The sequence below is a fragment of the Microtus oregoni genome, unplaced genomic scaffold (genome assembly GCF_018167655.1).
Source record: "Microtus oregoni isolate MIOR12 unplaced genomic scaffold, Mior012 000040F_ref0000088, whole genome shotgun sequence".
Lineage (NCBI taxonomy): Eukaryota > Metazoa > Chordata > Mammalia > Rodentia > Cricetidae > Microtus > Microtus oregoni.
The window spans coordinates 8,290,244-8,311,275 of NW_024543207.1; the positions used below are offsets into that span (position 1 = coordinate 8,290,244).

Consider the following 21,032-nt stretch of genomic DNA (forward strand, 5'->3'; position numbering starts at 1 on the left):
TCCCCTCTGGACTCTGTAACTGTTACTATTGCCTGTAGTTTCCTAACTGTGATGTCCAGGATCACCTTTCATATTAGTGAGAAAAAATATGCTAACTCATGTTAATCCATTAGGTAAATTATAAAACCAGTAGATCTTCTTGGAATTACAAAGGATTCTGAAGTGCACTCATCTCATTTATGAGCACACGTTTAGATGATAATATTTATGTTACATACAATGATTTTAAAGGTCTTCCTACAATTATTAATAAAAATATGTTTGGATTTAATTTAATTACTTTTTAATTTTAGAGATAGTCCTTAAGGGTAATTTATTGTAATTGGATATGAGAGAGAGATTAAATCAGCTACATATAATTCAGTCTTTGCTACCCCTAATAAGCAGCTATTACTTTAATGGGTGCCTATATTCATTAGCAATTACACAGCATATTAACAATATTTTAACAGTCATTGTGAAATAGAGAGATAATTCAGATTAAAACATTAGGCATTATAAATAAGTATTCTTAATAAAGATGACTATAAAGTTGCAACCTTACCATCACTGCACTAATAAAAAAATTGATTATTAAACTAGTAATGTTTAGAAACATAAATGTTTTTATACCTAATAGTACTATCAAATTAATCATTTTGTATAAAATGTGTTTTGTATTCTTATAAAGAATAGTATTATTATCAATTGTGTTTTGTTCTGATGCTAAAAGCTTTTGAGAATGTGTACCTTTTATAGCCTAGGCTAGACCTAAAGCTAATATGTAACCCAGGTTGTTCTTGAATTTGCATCTTCTTCCTTCATCCTCTAGTGCTTGAATAACTGGTATGGAACACCACATTCAGCAATGATATTGTGCTTAAGAAGTGTAATCATATTTTAATAGTGGAGTCTAGTGAGACAGGTAACACAAGGTTAACCTGAATGGGGCTGCCTTTCCTACCCCTCGACAGTAGAATAAGTCAGACACATCCTCTGCCCCTTGGCAGTTTTTGTACCGTGGGGTCCAACTCACAGTTTATCCAACCTCCTGTTGTCTCCTGTGCTATATATAAATAAATAAAGGACTGCTTTGAGTATCTTTTGTATAACAGTATTTGGCTCACAAGGCTACGGTTAGCGACGTGTGCACAGTGAGCATTCCTCTTTAATATGTATCATTTCACTCTGAAATTGATGTTTATAACTTATTAGCAAAAGATCTTTACAGATTTTGCGATTTAAAAATATAATTTAAAAATTTCCATTTATTTTGCTTCTTTTCAAACTTGTGCTTCTGCACTCTACAAATAGTACACAATAATAGTACAGCAAAGTTCCCAACCAGAAAGCAAAATCATTAACTATTTCATATCCACTGTAGAGTAAAGGACATGGAGTACTCTCGATTTCATTTTATTATTGACTTATATTATTCAATATATCACAATTGCAGTTTTTGTTTCAGACAAGAAAAAAAAAAGAATCCCATCTTCACATTAATTCTAGTTTTCCAATCGCAGTTAATGACTGCATGATTCAAACGATTTTAAAGGTTTAATAATATGGAATGCACTCTAATACTGGTTAAAACTTACTAAATTTTGTGCCTAAAATAAATGAAAACAATATAGAAAATACTTTAAAAAGTTGTGGATAAAACTATGCCTCATTTGTTTATGTTAAGAGTGTTATGAACGGAAATTCTGCTGTGGGGTTTTTGTTGTTGTTGTTCTGTTTTGTTTTGTTTTGTTTGTTTTTGGGTGATCAGTGAATTTCTGGTAAGGAGACTTGCTGAACACAGTATCTCTCCAGAGATCAGGAATCAACTAGCTGTAGGTCTTAGAGATGTCCTCAAAGGTAGCCTCTACAAAACTTCCCTGGGTCTCTGTGCAGACTTTGTCTGATATGCAGTAGTAATCAATACTGGCCATCAGCAACAGCTTCTTGTACACAGGATCAGGGAAGATGCCAGTGCCTCTGTGTGCAGAGACGACTCATACCATCAGAGTACCACAGTGGTCTTTCATCTTTCATAGAATGGTGTGGGGCCTGTCAGTCTTGTACCCAAAGTAGTTTTTCTGCACAGGGGTGATGGAAACCTTGGTCAAGTTGATGGCCCCTGGAATGGCAGTGTCTTCCTCCTCAGAGCACTTAACACCAAGATCAACATGACCATTGTAGTCCACAGTAGTTACAAAGGCCTTGAGACCAGTCCACTGACTTTTGCACTGGCATGATGTTTATGATCTCCTCTCTCAGAGATGCACCCAGAAAAAGTCAATAATCTTGAAATACTTCATATGCAGGGAGAACAGGTTGATCTCCTCCACAAACTTGATTTTCTTGTTCGTGACCACTTTGTGGATGGGGAGTTCACTCCTTGATTTTGGCTTTACTTCCATTGGCCCCAAGGCTTTTACCACAACTGTAATCCCTAAGCCTGAAGCAGGATCATGCAGAATCATCTTTGTTTCCACTATGGCTTACTATCTGGTCTTTCCTGTTGCAACAGCACGATCCACTGTTTTCTGTTTTCCAAAAGAAGAAACTTTATAGCGTCTTTGCCACTTAATGCTGAATAATGGCATATATATATATATATATATATATATATATATATATATATATATAACAAGTTCTTTGTGAATATTTATGGCTTACAGTTTTATGCATTTATGGGATTCTTGTCTGTATAAACTTGTGTACAATTGTTTCTGTGTCTGTGCATTTGTCTAGTGTTTTTTGTTTTGTTCTTTTTTTCTGTTTTCTTGTTTTTTCCGATTCCAATTTTCTATTCTTTTTCAAATATTATTTTATTTTATCATTATTCATTATATGCCTGTTTTTTTTCTAAGAAGAGATGCAAAGGCAAACTGAATAGGAGGGGAGGAGGAAGGAAAATGGAAGGCATAGGGGAAGTGGAAAACATCCTCAGAATATATTGTATGAAAAAAATCTTTAATAAAATATAAAGAAATAAAACGGAGTATTCTTTATGTTCACCATGGTTGGAAAGCCCTTTGACACTCAAACTGTTGCTACAATCCAGTCATTTGTGTGGAATAATCATTGATTGTTTAACTATATACAACAATGTGAAGTGAAAGTTTGATAACGTGCTTTTTACATTTATTTGCCTAGATTCTCTAAACTCTTCTTTCAAAGAATTGTATGTTTATTAAAGAACCTACTTAATAGCAATACTCTAGCAATGATGTGTATGTTAATAATACAAAGTGGATCAACCATCTGTTCATCATGTGTTACAGAAGACTATACTTCTTTAAAACAACCGACGGCAGTATTAAAAGTGACGGTTAGCCTGATATGTTTTCAAGTATGGAGACATTAAGAGAGAAAATACTCACCAAAAATGTTCTATTTTTTCACCACCTTAAAAATCCATATAGAATTCAATAACGCAATAGAAAACGCCAACTTCCAAAACAAATCAAGCTGTGAGTAAAGTCACTTTTCTTTGCCATAATTTCACCACAGCTCTTTTCATCTTGTTTCTCAGACTGTAGATCGGTGGGTTCAGCAGAGGAGTAAGCAGTGTATAAGCCAATGACATCAGTTTCTTGGTGTCTGGTCAGTACCTGGATTTGGGTATAAGTTATATTGGCCGCAATAGAAGAGGGTGACAGACGTGAGATGAGAGGCACACGTGGAAAAAGGCTTCCGCCTCTCTGTGGTGGATGGCATCCTGAGAATGGCAAAGAGAATTCGAGCATAAGACAAGAGTATCAAGACAAAAGGTACCATGATAATCAAAATGTGACTGTGAAGGCATAAACTTCAAACAGGAACATGTCTGCACATGCAAGCTGCAGGACCGAAGGAATCTCATAGAAGAGTTGTTAATTTTCCTGTGACCACAGTAGATCACCCATGTGGTCTACACAGTTGCTATCATGATCTCTGATATCCATGAGAATATCACTAGTTTCACGAAAACCCTTTTGATGATAATCACTGGGTCGGACAGAGGATGGCAGATTGCAGCAAACCAGTCATAAGTCATTGCCCCCAGGATAAAACACTCAGTCCCGCCAAAGAGAAAAATGAAATACATCTGTGAAAAAGAAAAAAAAAAGGAAATGGTCGCTTTCTCAGTAGTCAGGACTATCAGCAATTCAGATGTGGTGGCTACATTGAAATTCATTTCTACTGTTGATAAATTCCACAGGAACAAGTATATGGGATGTGCAGACTCTGGTCCAGAAAGATAATGGTGATAATAAGGGCAATTGGAGCAAACTGTGGGGCCCTTGGCAGTGAGACCAGTATTTACCATAGTGCTTGTTCTGGCTTTTTGGAACCCATTCTCTCTGGAGGGATACCTTGCCCAGGCTAGATATATTGGGGAGGGCTTTGGTCCTGCCTCAAAAGCAATGCGCTAGAACTTGTTGATTCTCTATGGGAAGCGTTACTATCTCCTAGGAGTGGATAGTGGGTGGGAGAGGTAGGGGACAAGGTGGAGGGAGAAAGATGAGGGGAGAGAGTGGGAAATGGAATTGGCATGTAAAACAAGAAAAGACAGCTTTTTTAATAAATTAAAATAAGATAAATATAAGTAAAATAACACCTATGAAGGAAACAACTAGAATCTTGTAATTTATGTTTACTTTAAATTATATTTAGTTTTTCCATACTGTATAACTTGCAATAGAAAACTGACAATATTTTATATATTTCAGAATACATTTTTCATCCAGAATTCTTCATTTCTTTTTTTACATTTGAATGATTGATTATTGCAAGTGTGTAGCTACTCTTCAAATTGACAATTGACATTTTTGTGATGATTGTCTCTTTTATTATAGTCTGACAGAATTCCTGGGGCAAATGCTGTCTGGAACTTAGATCATGACTTCTTTCTCATATTTTATGCCCCTAAGAACAATACAGAGCTCAGTTACTGCAACAAAGAGGTAGATCGACAGCTCTGTGGCCGATTTCATCCTCTAGCTTTTCTGCCTTTTCTGAATTCCAAGGGCAAATATTTGGGACTTACTTGGTTATTTACTTGATATACTAAACTCTTAATATAGGTCAGCTAAAACCTATAGGTTATTATTTATTTGAGTATATTGTTTTGTTTTTAAGGAATTGATTTTGTTAGGAAATTTCAGACATATCTTCTTAAGAAGCAAATTTGAGATGGATTTTTGGAAAAGGATATGCCATAGTCTGGATATGTTGTTACATAAGGTAACCTGTGTGACAACTCGATAGGACTTACCTATGAGAGCACGGTGTGATGACTTCTTCATATAATTTATCAGACAAGACTTGTTGGTTTCAAGAAAACTCTTTTCTCATATTTTGTAAAGTACTCGTGAGGTTTCATTCCAAAAAAGGATATGAATTTCCCTTGATTTCAGAACACCTGAATTTGTGTTTTCCTTGCTACTATTGGTATTGATTTCTGCCTAGAAAATAGGAATGTCTAGCATAGACCAGGGTCAAAGGTTCAGGATAAAGAAGAAACAATGCTGATTGACTTTTCAAGGAGGATCATAGAATATCTGTTTGTCTCTGACAAGGCTTTGTCAAAAGTGCAAAAGAAGGATTCCAACCAAAACTGATTAAGGAAAATATTAGGTTTACTGAGATTTCTTAAAAATACGTGAACAAAGAGTCACTTACAGAAGCATAGATAACTTAAAGACAACTTCACTAAGAAGTGTATCGCAGATTGGATGGATTCCTGAGAACTGGTTCCCTGGATTTCCCTATATGACTTGCAAACAGCTCATTGTAAGTTTGAGATTTCTAAGTGTGGGATATTTTGCTGAACATCTGAGTATTTAGAATCTTCCTCCTCCCTCCAGGTTAAAATTCGGAGAAAATTACAACAGAGTATACAGTAAAATTTTTCAAAAAGCAAAAATAATTGAGAAAAGGACATTGACATCTTTTAGCACAAACATGGAGTGTTACTAATAACTCTGTATCCTGCTGTTATAGGGCAGAAAAAATTCATTATAAAATTGGACTCTAATTTGCTTTGTATGTAAAATTAATACTGTGTAAAGTCGTTCAGAATTCAAAGTTCATTAGAATTATGTAACCTATTTCATTAATCTGATTATGAATATGAACTTCATTTTAGCAATGTTTGCCTTTTTCAAAGCCCTTGCTCTTCTATAACATTCAGAAATATAACAAGATACAGTCAGTATGGCTGAAAGTGCTATTTCCAGTAATGCAATTAAGCTTAAAATCCTACAATTGCATTTTCTAATTTCTAAGATATTTTTAATTTATATTTTTTCAGCGTCCACTTCATAATTAGATAATTTATCTCATGACTACTTCCTAACCTATCATTTACCAAGGTGTATTTCTTTTCAAACAAGTGTGATAAATATTCCCACAATATACTTTCTTTCCCCGGTAATGTATAGAGATTTAACTTATAACCTCTTTTATTTAACCTATAAACTCTTGTTCTAATTCACAGTTCATAATTTTATTTTCTGAAACAAACTTCACATCCCACAGTAAATCTGTGATCTTCTAGTACAGGCAGTGTCTTACCTCGAATGGCTTCTTTAATCACTTTCTGAGTTCAATCATTTTTGTAGCTTCAGTGATTGGAAGGCCAGAATAATCCGAAGGTCCATTGAGAAACCTAGTGTGGATGATTACCTATGTAAAGTTCCTTCAAAGCCTTCATTATTTTCTTTCTACAGTCTACATCCCAGGTGGGTTTTCCATTTGCTGTAGATATGTTTCTCTAGTCGGCTGCAAAGACGTGATTACAACCTATCCAAAGAAAACAACACAAAGAAAAAATATTCTACTTGCCCTGAGAGGAAGACTTGAGCCTCTTTCCTTATCAACATTCTCAGCACTTTTGTTCTTGTTTCCTTAATGTAAAAAAACAACAGGTTTGTTGGTTTGTTTTATATTGTTAGTTTTACTGGATACAATGACATAATTTAATGTGCTTTCATACTAAAAAATTCTATGTAATGTTTATAGCATAGCAATACTTAAGAGACTATTGAGGCACTGAATTAATACAGGTACTGTAATCAGATGAGAGTGAACACATATATAGAAGTGAATATTTACTACACTAAATATATTACTATAATAAACATATATTATGATATTCATTATATTTCTCTGGAATTACATAGAGTTCCTAACAGGATGCCTGCTCCCTTCATCTCTTTTTGATTCTTCTTCTTCCACGATACTCTAGAGAGCCTTTGTTACTCTTTGTGTCAAAGGAAAAAAAAGAAAAGAGAAATGAGTAATTATTTATTACTCTAGGGCTTCATCTACAAATAATGGGGAAAGTGAATATTTATAATATATGGACTGCAGGCCTAGTAATTGCAGAGAGAACCTTGTTAGGTCTATGTAAAATGAATGAGCATGGGCTCTATAAAATGCAGCTTTCGAGTCCTTAGGGTCAGTACTATAAAAAAAAATCTGGGCCAAGCGGTGGTAGCGCAAGCCTTTAATACCAGCACTCGGGAGGCAGAGGCAGGCAGATCTCTGTGAGTTCGAGGCCAGCCTGGTCTACAAGAGCTAGTTCCAGGACAGGAAAAAAAAAAAAAAAAAAAAAAAACTACGGAGAAACCCTGTCTCAAAAAATCAAAAAAAAAAAAAAAAAAACATGTCTTTTAATGAGGTAAGTATTTTATATTTTGAATATTTACGTATTTAATTCCAAAGTACCACAGCTATGTCCAAATTTTTTTTTCTGTACTGTTGGTTTTATCTAAATCTCAATTATTTGATTTTACCAATAAAGACTTGGGAGCCAGATACTGGTGTGAAAACCTGCAGGCTCAGAGAAGCAGAAAAGTATATGTCTGACCTTTCTCAACTGTGGACTTCTGAAAAAGAGCCTTTATTCTAAGCTGTTTCAAACAAAATTCCTCAAATTGAATATCCTTTCCTCTACTATCTGTACATTTCTGTATCCATCCTCATGAATCCCTCTTATAATCTTAGGTTGATTCCTGTCAGCTGCTTGCTTGCTCTGCCTCTTGACCTAGGGTTGACTTTACTTAATCCTGTTTACAAAATCCCAGGAGAAAGCTCTTAAACGAAAGTGTGTGTTAAAGCTGAGTTCACGCCACAGCGAAAAAGAGATTTCTCTAATAATCTCAGGTTTCACAGTGTGATCACTTACCCTGCAACCTTTCCTTCTTTTTGTCTAATTAAAATGGAAAATTTTTACCTGTACTCCACAAAAAATTGGAAAACTTAAAGGAAATGGACAAGTTTTTGGATAAATATCACTTACCAAAATTAAGTTGAGATGCGATAAACAAATTAAACAGGCCTATAACTGCTGAAGAAATAGAAACAGTCATCAAAAGTCTCCCAATCAAAAACAGCTCAGCACCAGATGATTTCAGCTCAGAATTCTACAGGATTTTCAAAGAACTAATACCAATACTCCTCAAATTGTTTCACACAATAGAAACAGAAGGAACACTGCCAAACTCTTTTTATGAGGCTACAATTATCCTGATACCCAAAACACAGAAAGACATTACTCATAAACACTTTTAGTAATGTAGCAAGATACAAGATTAACTCAAAAAATGAGTAGCCCTCTTCTACACAGATGATAAATGGGTTGAGAAAGAAATCAGAGAAACATCACCCTTCACAATAGCCACAAAAGCATAAAATGTCTCAGAGTAACTCTAACCAAACAAGTGCAAGACTTTTATGAGAACTTTAAATCTTTGAAGAAAGAGATTGAAGAAAACACCAGAAAGTGGAAAGATCTCCCATGCGCTTGGAAGGTAGAATTAACATAGTAAACAAAATCTATCTACAGATTCAATGCAATGCCCATCAAGACCCCAGCAAATTTCTTCACAGACCTTGAAAGAATGGTACTCAACTTCATATGGAAAAGCAAAAACCCCAGGATAGCCAAAATAATCCATTACAATAAAAGAACTTCTGGAGGCATCACAATCCCTAACTTCAAACTCTACTACAGAGTTACAGTACTAAAAACAGCTTGGTACTGGCATAAAAACAGACAGGAGGACCAATGGAACTAAATTGAAGACCCAGATATTAATTCACACACCTACGAACACCCGAGTTTTGACAAAGAAGCAAAAAATATTAAATGGAAAAAACAAAGCGTATTTAACAAATCGTGCTGGCATAACTGGATATAAAAATGTAGAAGAATAAAAATAGATCCATATCTATCACCATGCACAAAATTCAAGTCAAAATGGATCAAAGACCTCAACATAAAGTCAGTCACATTGAACCTCATAGAAGAGAAACTGGGAAGTACACTTGAACACATTGGCACAGGAGACCACTTCCTAAATATAACCTGTAGCACAGACACTGAAAGACACAATTAATAAATGGAGCCTCCTGAAACTGAAAAACTTCTATAAAACAAAGGACATGGTCAACAAGACATAATGACTGCCAACAGAATGGGAAAAGACCTTCACCAACCCCACATGAGACAGTTATGATCTCCAAAATATACAAAGAACTCATAAAAATTTGTCATCAAAAAAACAAATAACCCAATAAAGAAAAGGAGTACAGGCCTAAACAGAAAACTCTCAACAGAGGAATCTATAATGGCTGCAAGACACTTAAGGAAATTCTCAACATCTTTAGTTATCAGAGAAATGCAAATCAAAACAACTCTGAGATTCTGTCTTACACCTGTAAGAATGGCCAAGATCAAAAACACTGATGACAACTTATGCTGGAGAGGCTGTGGGGTAAAGGGAATACTCCTGCATTGCTGTTGGGAGTGCAAGCTGGTACAGCCTGTATGGATATCTGTATGGCAATTTTTCAAAAAAAAATAGGAAACAACCTTCCTCAAGACCCAGCAATACCACTTTTGGGTATATATCCAAAGGATGCTCAATTGTGCCACAAGAACATGTGGTCAACTATTTTCTTGGCAGCATTGTTTGTCATAGCCAGAACCTGGAAACGACCTAAATGCCCCTTGACCAAAGAACGGATAAGGAAAATGTGGTACATTTACACAATGGAGTACTACAGAGCAGAGAAAAATAATGACATCTTGAAATTTGAAGGAAAATGGATGGAGCTAGAAAACATCATATTGAGTGAGATATCCCAGACCCAGAAAAACAATTATCATATGTACTCACTCTTAAGTGGTTTTTACACACAACACACACACAAACCAAACTACAAATCACAATCCCAGAGAACCTAGACAACAATGAGGACCTTAAGAGAGACATTCATAGATCTAATCTACAAGGAAAGAAGTAAAAGACAAGATCTTCTGAGTAAATTGGGAGCATGGGGACCATTAAGAGGGTTGAAGGAGAGGGGAGAGAGAGGAAGGGGAGCAGAGAAAAAAATTATAGCTCAATAGAATAAAAAAAAACACATAACAGTGTAGAAAAGAAGAACAGATTTTAACTCTAATAAGATAAAACTATTTTTAATAATGAAGCTATTTCTGCCAAGCTTTCCACAATGTCTGTATTCAGCAGTTTTAGGATTAAGTATTTTTGAGGTCAAAGTTCGGTAAAATGTTCCTGTCAGTCTCATATGAACTTAGCAATTTGGATGGCCTGAGCAGTTTGTAGTCCAAAACTGATCTTCGGATGGTTTTTGGAGGCAAGGGACAGTCACTGAGTAAAGATTGAATCTGATGCTAATCTGGGGCTCTGGGTAAGGATTTCAGGCAGGTCAGTTGAAAGTGGGTGATATTACTTTCCTAATTTATTCTTTTTTTTTTTTTTTGGCAAATTTTCTCTTGATGCATCATCATTTTTCTTCAGATGTTACACCTGTCCACGGATTTCTGGTTTCCTTAGCTTTTACTCTCCTGAAAGGATAAATGCAAAACACTGCCCAAATCCTAATTTTGGACTTTTATTTGTTTGTTTGATTGTTTTTTTTTTTTGTGTCAGGGGAGGAGATAACTTTTCTAGGGCAAAATATTTAAATATTTTTGGCAATAAATATAGTATTATATTTCAAAAAGTATTATCTTTCAATTAAAAATTCTTTTGAAGTTTTGAAACTAAATATACCATAATATGTGGATAAATTTATCTATATTTCCCTTTTTCTTTATATTTAAATTCAATGTTTAATTGTATTTATTTTTAGATCACAAAGACATTCACTTTGAATTTTTGCCTGCCTATTGAAAGCAGCATTTAAGTTGAAATGACTGTAATTCGTATACAACTGCTTCTGCCTGCCTAGTGTTGGGATTAAAGGTGTGTGCCTCTCAAGTGCTGAGATTAAAGGTGTGAACCACCACCTGCCCATGGATTCCTTATAATAGTTATTCTCATAGAGTTGTCTTGGTTTGATTTGGTTCTCCTTATATTTTAGTGTTAGGGAAAAATTTCAAGTTCTTAAAATGTATAGTCTCTCATTCTTTCTGATTTATTCTGAATCTGTTCCAAGAAAAATCTTAATATGCTAGTCATAATTAAACATGAGGCCAATTTGTCCACTATTTCATTATTTTCAGATGTTTTGTCTGTCTTGCCTGTGCGAGCTATATAAAATTTGATGTCTTTGCTAAGTTTTACTAAGTTTTGCCATTTCCGCGCATACATCTCATGACCAGATAACTTTGTGACTTATCTGCCAGTTAGTAGTTTTCCATTTTGATCATCATGTAAATATACCATTGCACAGGTACCATGAATTGGAGAAGACAGACTTTCCTTTTGTCTTCCTTATGTTTTTCTTATAGCCAATAGTGCTGCTATTTCTTCAGTGTGCTGTGTCGATTTGTCTCTTCATTCCCCATTAAAATTCATTCCATCTCCCTGTCTATAGGCTATCCCTTCAGATTTATTTTTGTTTCTTTCAGTAACTACTATACAATCAGTAACCCTTGTGTTAGCCAAATGCTGTGACCATTCTGTTGGTTCCCACAGTTCAATAGGTTCCTCTTTTGGGTGAGGTTTGGGTGGTTTAGGGATGGGAATTGAAAACAACTGAGATATTTCCTTAGTGCAGGAAGGCAGAGACTTCTTTGCTACCACATCCTGCTTACAAGGGAATTCAGATAGGTACCATTCCCACTGGAATACCTTTCCTTCTATGGCTTAGCTTGCAAAAAAACTCTGTCTTTGAATGGATCCAAACCATCATTGCAAAAATTACTCTTTTGACCATTGAATGGTTGGCAATGACTGAGTATAAGGTTCCCCATGAGTCATTATCTATCAAGATTTGTTTATCAAAGAATGAATATCTATTCTCCATATATGGAAAGCCTTGCAATAGAAGCCAACAGGCAAATGTTGATCGGATACTTTTTGATTCATGAAGAGTTATCAGTTTCCTATTCACCAATAAATATGATATCCGTAATTATAGTATTTTCTGCTTCAATATTGGTCAGGATTGCTGCCTGGAGAAGACTTTACTGGTAGTCACAAATGCCTTTTTTTGCTCCTTTCCGCTTGGAAATCAGCTGCCTTTCTAGTAACTATATAGAGGATTTTATAATAGTCTTTAATATGGTTTGTTATTTCTCTAGTATGCAAAAAAAATGCCTATTAAAAGCTTTATTTGACTTTTTGTCCCTGTGTGGTGGGATTAAAGGCAAATGCCACTACCATATCTTTCACTGTATCTCTAGAATTTAGAAAACACCCAATTTATAGAGAATTGCCTAAATCTGCTGGGATTAAAGGCATGGACTACCACCACCCTGTTGAATAGTTTATCTTAGCTCCAAATCACTCCATGTCTTAGAAATTTAGAAAAAAAAAAGTTCAAAACTGTAGTAAACCTTTGAATTTACTTTAAACATTTTAAATTTCTTATGTGTGGTTTTAATACAAATAAAAATAGTTTTCTTTCCTTTACTAATTTATTTGTAATTGTGTAGAATTTGAGTTGATTTTGAATATTTGAACTGCATTTTCATCCATATTTGCATGCTCTTTGAAACAACCATTGAATGACTTAGACAAATTATAGTGATCACTTGTAACATCTTGCTACTTGATATTCTTTAATTATTGTCACACATTTTTAGTGATTTTTATTAGCTTCATCTGATTTTTGAATAAGACAAATATATAAAACATTTCAATTAAAACTTAACTCCAATTAGTCTCCTCAATATCCGACTAAGAAAAGCTTTGCAGGGAAACACTTTAAGAGACTTACCTTCCCATCCTTCAAAACTGACCCATTACTTGAATCTTAAACCAGGAATGTGAAAGTATTCCTGTACAAAAAGAAAGAAAGAAAGAAAGAAAGAAAGGAAGGAAATATTCCTCTGTTGCATAAAACTCATGAAGAAGATCCTTCATCAAGAAAGAAAGTGACAGAGAAATAAGAGGCTTATGTAAGTGACCAGGTTGCTGGACTGGACAGAATATGGAAAGACCCAATGATAGCACATTTTATAGGTTTTCAGCTTTCTCTGAAATTTCTCTTAGAATTGGCCATTTTCATAAAGAAGATCTATGAAGATAATGCAAACATCCAAACATGTCAATTTATCAAATATTACTTTCCTTCAAGACTTGTGATGACATCTGACTTAAAAGACTGTATCTGGAATTCACCCAAATTTAAGTAAATGCACTTGAGTGAAGAGAAGGAATATTTCATAAATCTCAATTTCTCACCTAGTAAATTGAATGATAATAGTGACTTTCCCAAGGTTTTTACTTAAAATTGTAAAATTGTTAATATATGTATTCAGTAGTCTTCTAAATATAAAATGCCAGTGCTAGGCACTATTTGAAATTGAGTAACCCATCTTCATATTTTCAACTGTTTTAACTTGAAACCAATGTGAATAAAGTTGATGATAAAAATGTCTTGGAAACTATAATAAAATAACAATCCTAGTGTGGCTTTAGCTGGAGGAGTTAATATATGCTGTGTTGACGTAGTTCTAAGAGCATTTATGGCAACAAAATTTTGTGCCATCTTTTGGCAAATCAGAAATTCAGATTATTTAAAGTTGGCAAGGGCTTAGACTCCCTTAGTGCCATGAATGAGAACGAGATCCATAATACGAGTACAAAGTTAAATTCTTCAAGATGAAGTGGATCACTATCAATAGCCATGAGGACAAAAAAAAAGTCACAGGGATATTAATTGTCAACCTACAAGAGCAGAATTTGACTGTTAACTGGCATTAACTTGGACTTAAATTTCCACTATAACTCCTAGTTTGGGTGATCCTACACAGAAATGTGCTGTTGCTGCCCATCCAGACTTCTGAATAATGGGAAGTGTTATGTCAATGTACTTTTATGTCTGTAGATTTGTGATAATTGACTGCATAGCAATAGAAAACTAATACAATTTCGCATAATAAAATCTAGTTTCTCTCCCACTTAGTTGGATATAAGCAAAGCTTATTGCCTTTCTTTTCCCATCATAGCAGTCTACTGTTTGCAATGGTTACATGCTGAGAGTAATGTTTATTATAAATAATTACAAACATTTATATAACTCTTTTAGCCGCTCATACCATTTGAATGAGAAATATTCACAAATTTTCAATATTGTATTGCACAGATTAAGATGTTCTTAAAATCACAGTCATTTACTACTTGAAATGCTTCTTGAACCTAGAATGCCTCTTTTTCTACTTGATGATAAAAGCCCCAAATTCTAGAAAAATAAAGAGGATTTTAAGACAAAAATATAGAATTCTCTCTACCTCTGATCTATTCCTGTTGACACTTTATTCTTTTTTGTAGATTATTCAAGGGGAAATCACAAGGGTGTATGGATATATACAGTTTAGATTGGTAATAAATGGCAACATCAATCTACTTCAGAGAAGACGACGGACATTGAAGAAACTCCATATGGAGCTTACTTTCTTTGTGGCAAATGTTAGTCACTGGGCAAGAAACAGCCTTTGCCTCAATTGCTAACAGTATGCCATCCGAATAGAAAAAGCAGAACACAAAAGAAAGTGACTGCTGAACTTTCTCTAGAACAAGGTAACCCTGCAGAATATCCTGCTTCACCGAAATATTTGTCAAATATTCTAGTCCTGAAAGCCAAAAATGGATGAGCCAATGCTACAGAGGACCCTTGAGTGACTGTTCAGGCTGCAGCTTCCCGATTCTCCCTTGGGGCCACCCGAGAGGGCAGATCTTACATTAAACCTGGATATTTCTTAATTTGGCTTGTTTTGATTGGGCTTAATTGGGAATTTTTGCGTCAGCAGGGAACTCGTGTTAAGAAATATTCCTAACAGTTACGTGCATCATAGATTTGTAAGGTAAATAGATAATATTGTGATTAAGACTTTTCCAGACACCTTTATTGTTATTTTGCCATTCCCCTTCTATGTCTTTATTTACCCATACCCCATTCCTTTATTTCTCTTCTTAAAATCACACATTCCAATTTCTATGATCATACTATATGTATACTGATGTTCTTTCTCTATTGCTCCCCAAACTTCCTTTACTGGCAATTGTCCTATAATACTTAAATTTCCTGATGAATTCAATTAGTACATCTAAAGAAACAGAAGACAGAGTCTACGATAGAGAACATGTGGTATTTGCTTAATGGGTTTGGGTTACCTCTCTAAGTATGATCATTTATGGTTCCATCCACTTATCTGCAAATGTTCTAGAATATTATTGTAAGATGTATTACACTTGATTATGCTGTGGAAGATTTGTTTAAATCATGCAAAGATGTGTTTCATTCTTTAATTTGCATTTGTTTAACTCTGTGAAGCTTGATTATTTGCCTGGCTAAAACACCTGATTACCTAATAAAGAGCTGAATGGCCAACAGGAGAAGGAGAAAGGTTGGCGGGGCTAGGTGGCAGAGATAATAAATAAGAGGAGAAATCTGGGAGGAAAAAGAAGGAGCAAGATAGAACAAGGAGAGGAAAGAAGGGCATTTATGGCCAGCCACCCAGAAACACAGCAAGTCATGGAGAAAGAAGTAAAGAAAGGTATAAAGAAATAGAGAAAGATAAAAGCTCAGAGGCAAAAGATAGCAGAGATAAGGTTAAAAAAAAAAAGCTGTCCTAAAACAATCCAGGATATGGCCAGGCATTTGTAAGTGATAATAAGCCTCCATCTGTGTGATTTATTTGGGAACTGGGTAGTGGGCGCCCAAAAGTGCAAAGAATAAATAGGGTGAAAAACAACCAACAAAATTTTGGCATTTTAACATGGGGCTAAAGTAAAAGAAAAAAAATCTAACACCATGAAAAGTTCATAGGATAATTTTTCTTTACAGCTGAATAGCATTCCATAGTATATATGTATCACATTTTCCTTATCTGTTCATGGATTAAAGAACATTTAAATCATTTCTCTTTCCTAACAAGCATGAATAGAACAGTAGTAAAATGCCTGTACCATAGGATAGTAAGCTCTTGGGGAATATGCCAAATAGTGTTATAACTGGCTCATATGGTAAATTTATTTTCAGTTTTTGAGAATTCTTAACATTTATTTCCACAATGCCTGCACCAACTTGAAATCTGCTAAGAGATCCCAGGTAGTGAAAAGAATCCTAAGCTAAAAGAACGTTGTTGGATAGAAACATTTTATGTCTTATGATTTATCACAGAGCCATAGTAATAAAAGCAGTATTGTACTGGCACAAAAACAGACAGGTAGTCCAATGGGACAAAACTGAAGAAATAAACATCAATATAGGTAACTTCAGTCACTTAGCATTTGATAAAGATGCCAAAAGCTTGAATTGGAGAAAAGAAAGCATCTCCAAGAAATGGATATGGGAAAATTGGATGCACACCTTTAGAATGACGGAGTTAGATCTGTACATATTACTTTGAATAAAAACTGATTTCAAATGAATCAAAGAACTAAACCTTAAAACTGAAACTAATAGAAGAAAAATAGACAATATTAAGTTTTCTACATATTACAGGTATAGGACAGGATTTTCTGAATAGGACTCTATTAACCTAGGAAGTAAGGCTAACAGTTGACATTTGGGACTGGATAGAACTAAAAAGGATTTTCTGAATAGGACTCTATTAACTTAGGAAGTAAGGCTAACAGTTGACATCTGGGACTGGATAGAACTAAAAAGTGTTTGCTGTTCTAAAGAAATAACCAATTGAGTAAAGATGAAGTTTATATAATATGGGAGAATATTTGTAGCAATAAATCAGACAAAAGATTAATATCCAGAATATATAACGAAACCTCCCCACAAAAAAAAAGTGTCAAGTAAAAGGTCTCTGGTAAATGAACAGGGAGTTTTCAAAATAAGAAAAAAAAAGAGTGGCTAAGGAATATTTCAATAAAGTATCTATTGTCCATATCAGTTAGGGCAATGCAAATTAAAACAATTTTGAAATTGTCTTCCTTCAGTCAGAATGAAAAGATCAATGGAGCACTAATGTTGTATGATGGAGGAGGGTTGATATATTTAGATGAAGAATATAATATGGCCAGATGCAGTTACTTTGAACATATAATGTGTATGTTTAGATTAATGGATAGATTACTATATACTAATTGAGTGAGAACGAAATTCTTTTAGAAAGTTAGGAATCGGACTTTCACGATGTTTCCTGAAAGAATAGGGAATTTTAACTAGTGATCTAGTTTTCTAAGAATTAATAAAATAAAGGTAAACTTCAAAATTTGGAATCTGAGCTAAAATAAGCTTGACTCTAAAGCCTAGCCTGCCTGTAGTACTCTGTGTTTTATAAATATAGAATAAACTGTTTAAAAACCAAGTCCTGGACTTTGAAAATAGGGCCCCTTTAGTAAAGGAGGATGCAATAGATGGTAATAGTGGTCAGTATTTTAAGATACTTTTATGGAAAAAAAATAAGAAAGAAACCTAGAATCGAAGATGTTGTTGAGACACAAAACTACTCTTTCAAGTTTACATATGGAGTAAAGAGGGATAGAGGTGTTACAAAACAGACACACTGATCTGATGTTTCCACCCTTGGAAAGTGCTGTGAGGAAAAAGGTTAAGCACTAGCAATGAATATTGAGAGCAGAATTATTCTGAGAACACATACAGAACACGTTAAGGTATATGAAAGCAAGACATTCTGTTTTCATTGCCAAGGGGGAAGAAGATAACAACTGAGTAAAAATACTTATGAATAAGAAATTCACTGATTGTCCTTCAAAGACTAATGTAGGTATCAATATGGGATCACTTGATAGAATAGAAAAATTGGAGTTAGATGAACTTTATGTAAACCATATAACATGCTTGTTTATATACTTTATAGACTTCATGAGACTTTAAAAAATGGAAAAAGTATTCATATCCTAACACCATGGAATGCCTCTGTAAAGATTTGCATTGAGTGACACATCTGGAGGGAGAATTACCCTTGAACGCATTGGCACAGGAGAAAACTTCCTAAATATAACACAGATGCCAAGATTGACAATTATTAAGTGAGACCTCCTGAAACTGAAAAAAAAAAAAACCCTTCTGTAAGGCTTTGTTTGTAGTAACCAGAATCTGAAACCACCAAGATGCCCCTCAGTGGAAGAATGAATAAAGAAAATGTGGTACATTTGCATGATGGAGTATACTCAGCTGTATTAAAAAAAAAAAAAAAACCATGAAATCTGCAGGCAAATGGATGGAACCAGAAAAGAGATCATCCTGAGTGATGTAATTCAGACCCAGAAAGACAAACATGGATAGTAGATATAAAGCAAAGGATAGCCAGTCCGTAATCCACAGCTTCAAAGAAGCTAGGTCACAAAAAAGATCGTAAGAGGGACACATGGATTTCCCAGAGAAGGGGAAATAGATGAGAGATCTCCCCTGTGTAAACTGGGGGAAGACAGGCGAAGTGGCAGAGGAGGGTATGGTGCAAAGGCAACATGAAGGACCAGCTTGGTCAAGTAGAGGGCTGGTCAGACAACAAGACTAATGGAAGGAAAGATGTGCTGGGGACATTTTGGGGTTGGGAAGAAACCTGGTGCCAGGGAAATTCCCAGGAATACGCAAGGATTTCTCAAAGTAGGATTCCTAGCAAGAGTGGAGAGGATACCTGAACTGGCTGTCCTTGAAGAAAGGGAATAGGGATTGTAAGAGCAAGGGGATTCAAGATCATAATGGGGAAAACCACAAAGACTTTTGACCTGAGCTCTGGGGAGCTCACTGAATCTGGAGACTGCTATTGAGCTTTCATGGGACAGACCTAGGCCTTCTACATGTGGGTGACAGTTGTGTAGCTTGCTATGTTTATCAGGGCCTTACAATGGGATCAGGGTCTGTCCCTGGCACATGAGTTGGCATTTTGGAACCTATTCCCCATGCTGGGATGCTTTGCTCAGCCTTGATGCAGGGGGAGGAGTTTGACCGTGCCTCTACTTGATATGACTTGTTTTATTGACCCCCATGGTGGAGGGCTGGCTCTTTCTGAAAGAAGGGTAGACAGGAGATGGGGAGAAAGGGAAAAGAGGGGGGAGAGGAAACTGTAGTACTGAGGTAAAATAAATTAAAAAAAAATATGAGGTATATAAACTAACATCATGTTCTATCTTCCTGGGTAAATTGAGAGATCTTAAGTAAAGAAAAAGATGTTAAAATAACATTGTTTGTCAGAAATGTACAAGAACTATCTGTCTATTACATATTAAGGAGATGAATGTAGTGTACGCAAAATGTTTAATGTTAAGCGAACTGCTAGATTTATGAAGTATGGCTAACCACAAAGTAGATAATGAACTTGTAGTCATAAATGATGACAGAATATTAGAAAAAGAAGTTTGGAAAATAAAATTACATTTTTGTGTTTACAATTATTTTCAATATGAAGTCATAATATCTTCCTGTTAAAGACAGTAAGGGTTATTTTATAAGGCTGTTTCAGACATTTTGTGTTTTTTTTTTAATGTTCCATTTAAACAATTAATAAAGTTCCATGTGTAGTTGATTTGGCTGCTCATCCTTTTGGTAATATTTAGATTTATCAGAGATGCTTTAGAAACAGTTAGTTTAAATGTGGTGCAAATACAACACTTCTGTAAAACATCCCAATAAACCCATCAGGTGTTGACTATGCCATAATCAACAAGGCAATGAACATGTACTAAGTAAAAACATCTTTATGTAATCACGTAATAAGCTGCAGGGTAACACTATTCTCTTCCTCTGGACTGTGTAGCCAATAAAAAGCACCATTCCCTGTTGCTTGCAGCCTTTTGAGACTGTATCATATCATACCAAATAGTACTTTGACAGGAAATGATCAAATCTCTAATTGTAGTTTACAATTGTATAGAATTAACAAAACAGGCCCCATTGTTATTGTGTATTGTAATGAAAGCAGAAACTGATAATGGTATCATTAACATTCACAGATAATGAAACTGAAGTTAATAATATTCATTTTATGAGAATGAAAAAGTCACACAAAGACTGTAGAGTATGCCTGAAGTATTTCTTCTAACAAAAAAAAAAATGAAGTGGAGCTCAAAATGAAGTCTATTAAATACTATGAGACTTGAACTTTGAGAAGGCAATTCTAAATCCCAAATTGTATTATTCTGTGCTTTTACATAATTACTTAGGTATTTTTTTTAATTGGGAAAAACAAACAAAGACTAAGTTAACACAGAAACATGTATAAAAATATAGTGATGACCAACACTGAAAAAGTGTTATTCTTGAACAAACGTGGTCCTGCCTTATTCATGAAAAGAATTTTAAAACATTTTGGCAAGTTCATCTCATTTTCCAAAGCAAATTGTATGCTCTGAGGGTGATTTCTGAATTCTCATTGCTATTAAGTTTTCAAAGTATGCTGAGAAATTTTAGTAGAAGTTTTTGCTTAAGACTGAATTATAACCTGGAGATAACACTAAGAATTCTGAAGGAAGCCTCGGATCTTCACCAGGAGAATATGCTATTTCCGGCTTAATTACAAAAGAATGATGTACTATTTAATATTTTCCATTGTTATCTACTTTAGTAGCTTTTTAAAAAAATTAAATGTGTAATTAACTTCAGAGGCATATTTATATCATTGAGCCTGATGGTCTAAATTTTGTGTATTAGGCCAAGATTCTTATAAAAAATTA

The 21,032-nt window shown here is 34.7% G+C and overlaps 1 pseudogene; it reads right to left on the reverse strand.

Moving 5' to 3' along the window:
* Positions 1-3,433: 3,433 nt before the first annotated feature.
* Positions 3,434-21,032, reverse strand: part of LOC121433618 — a 47,559-nt pseudogene continuing 29,960 nt past the window's right edge.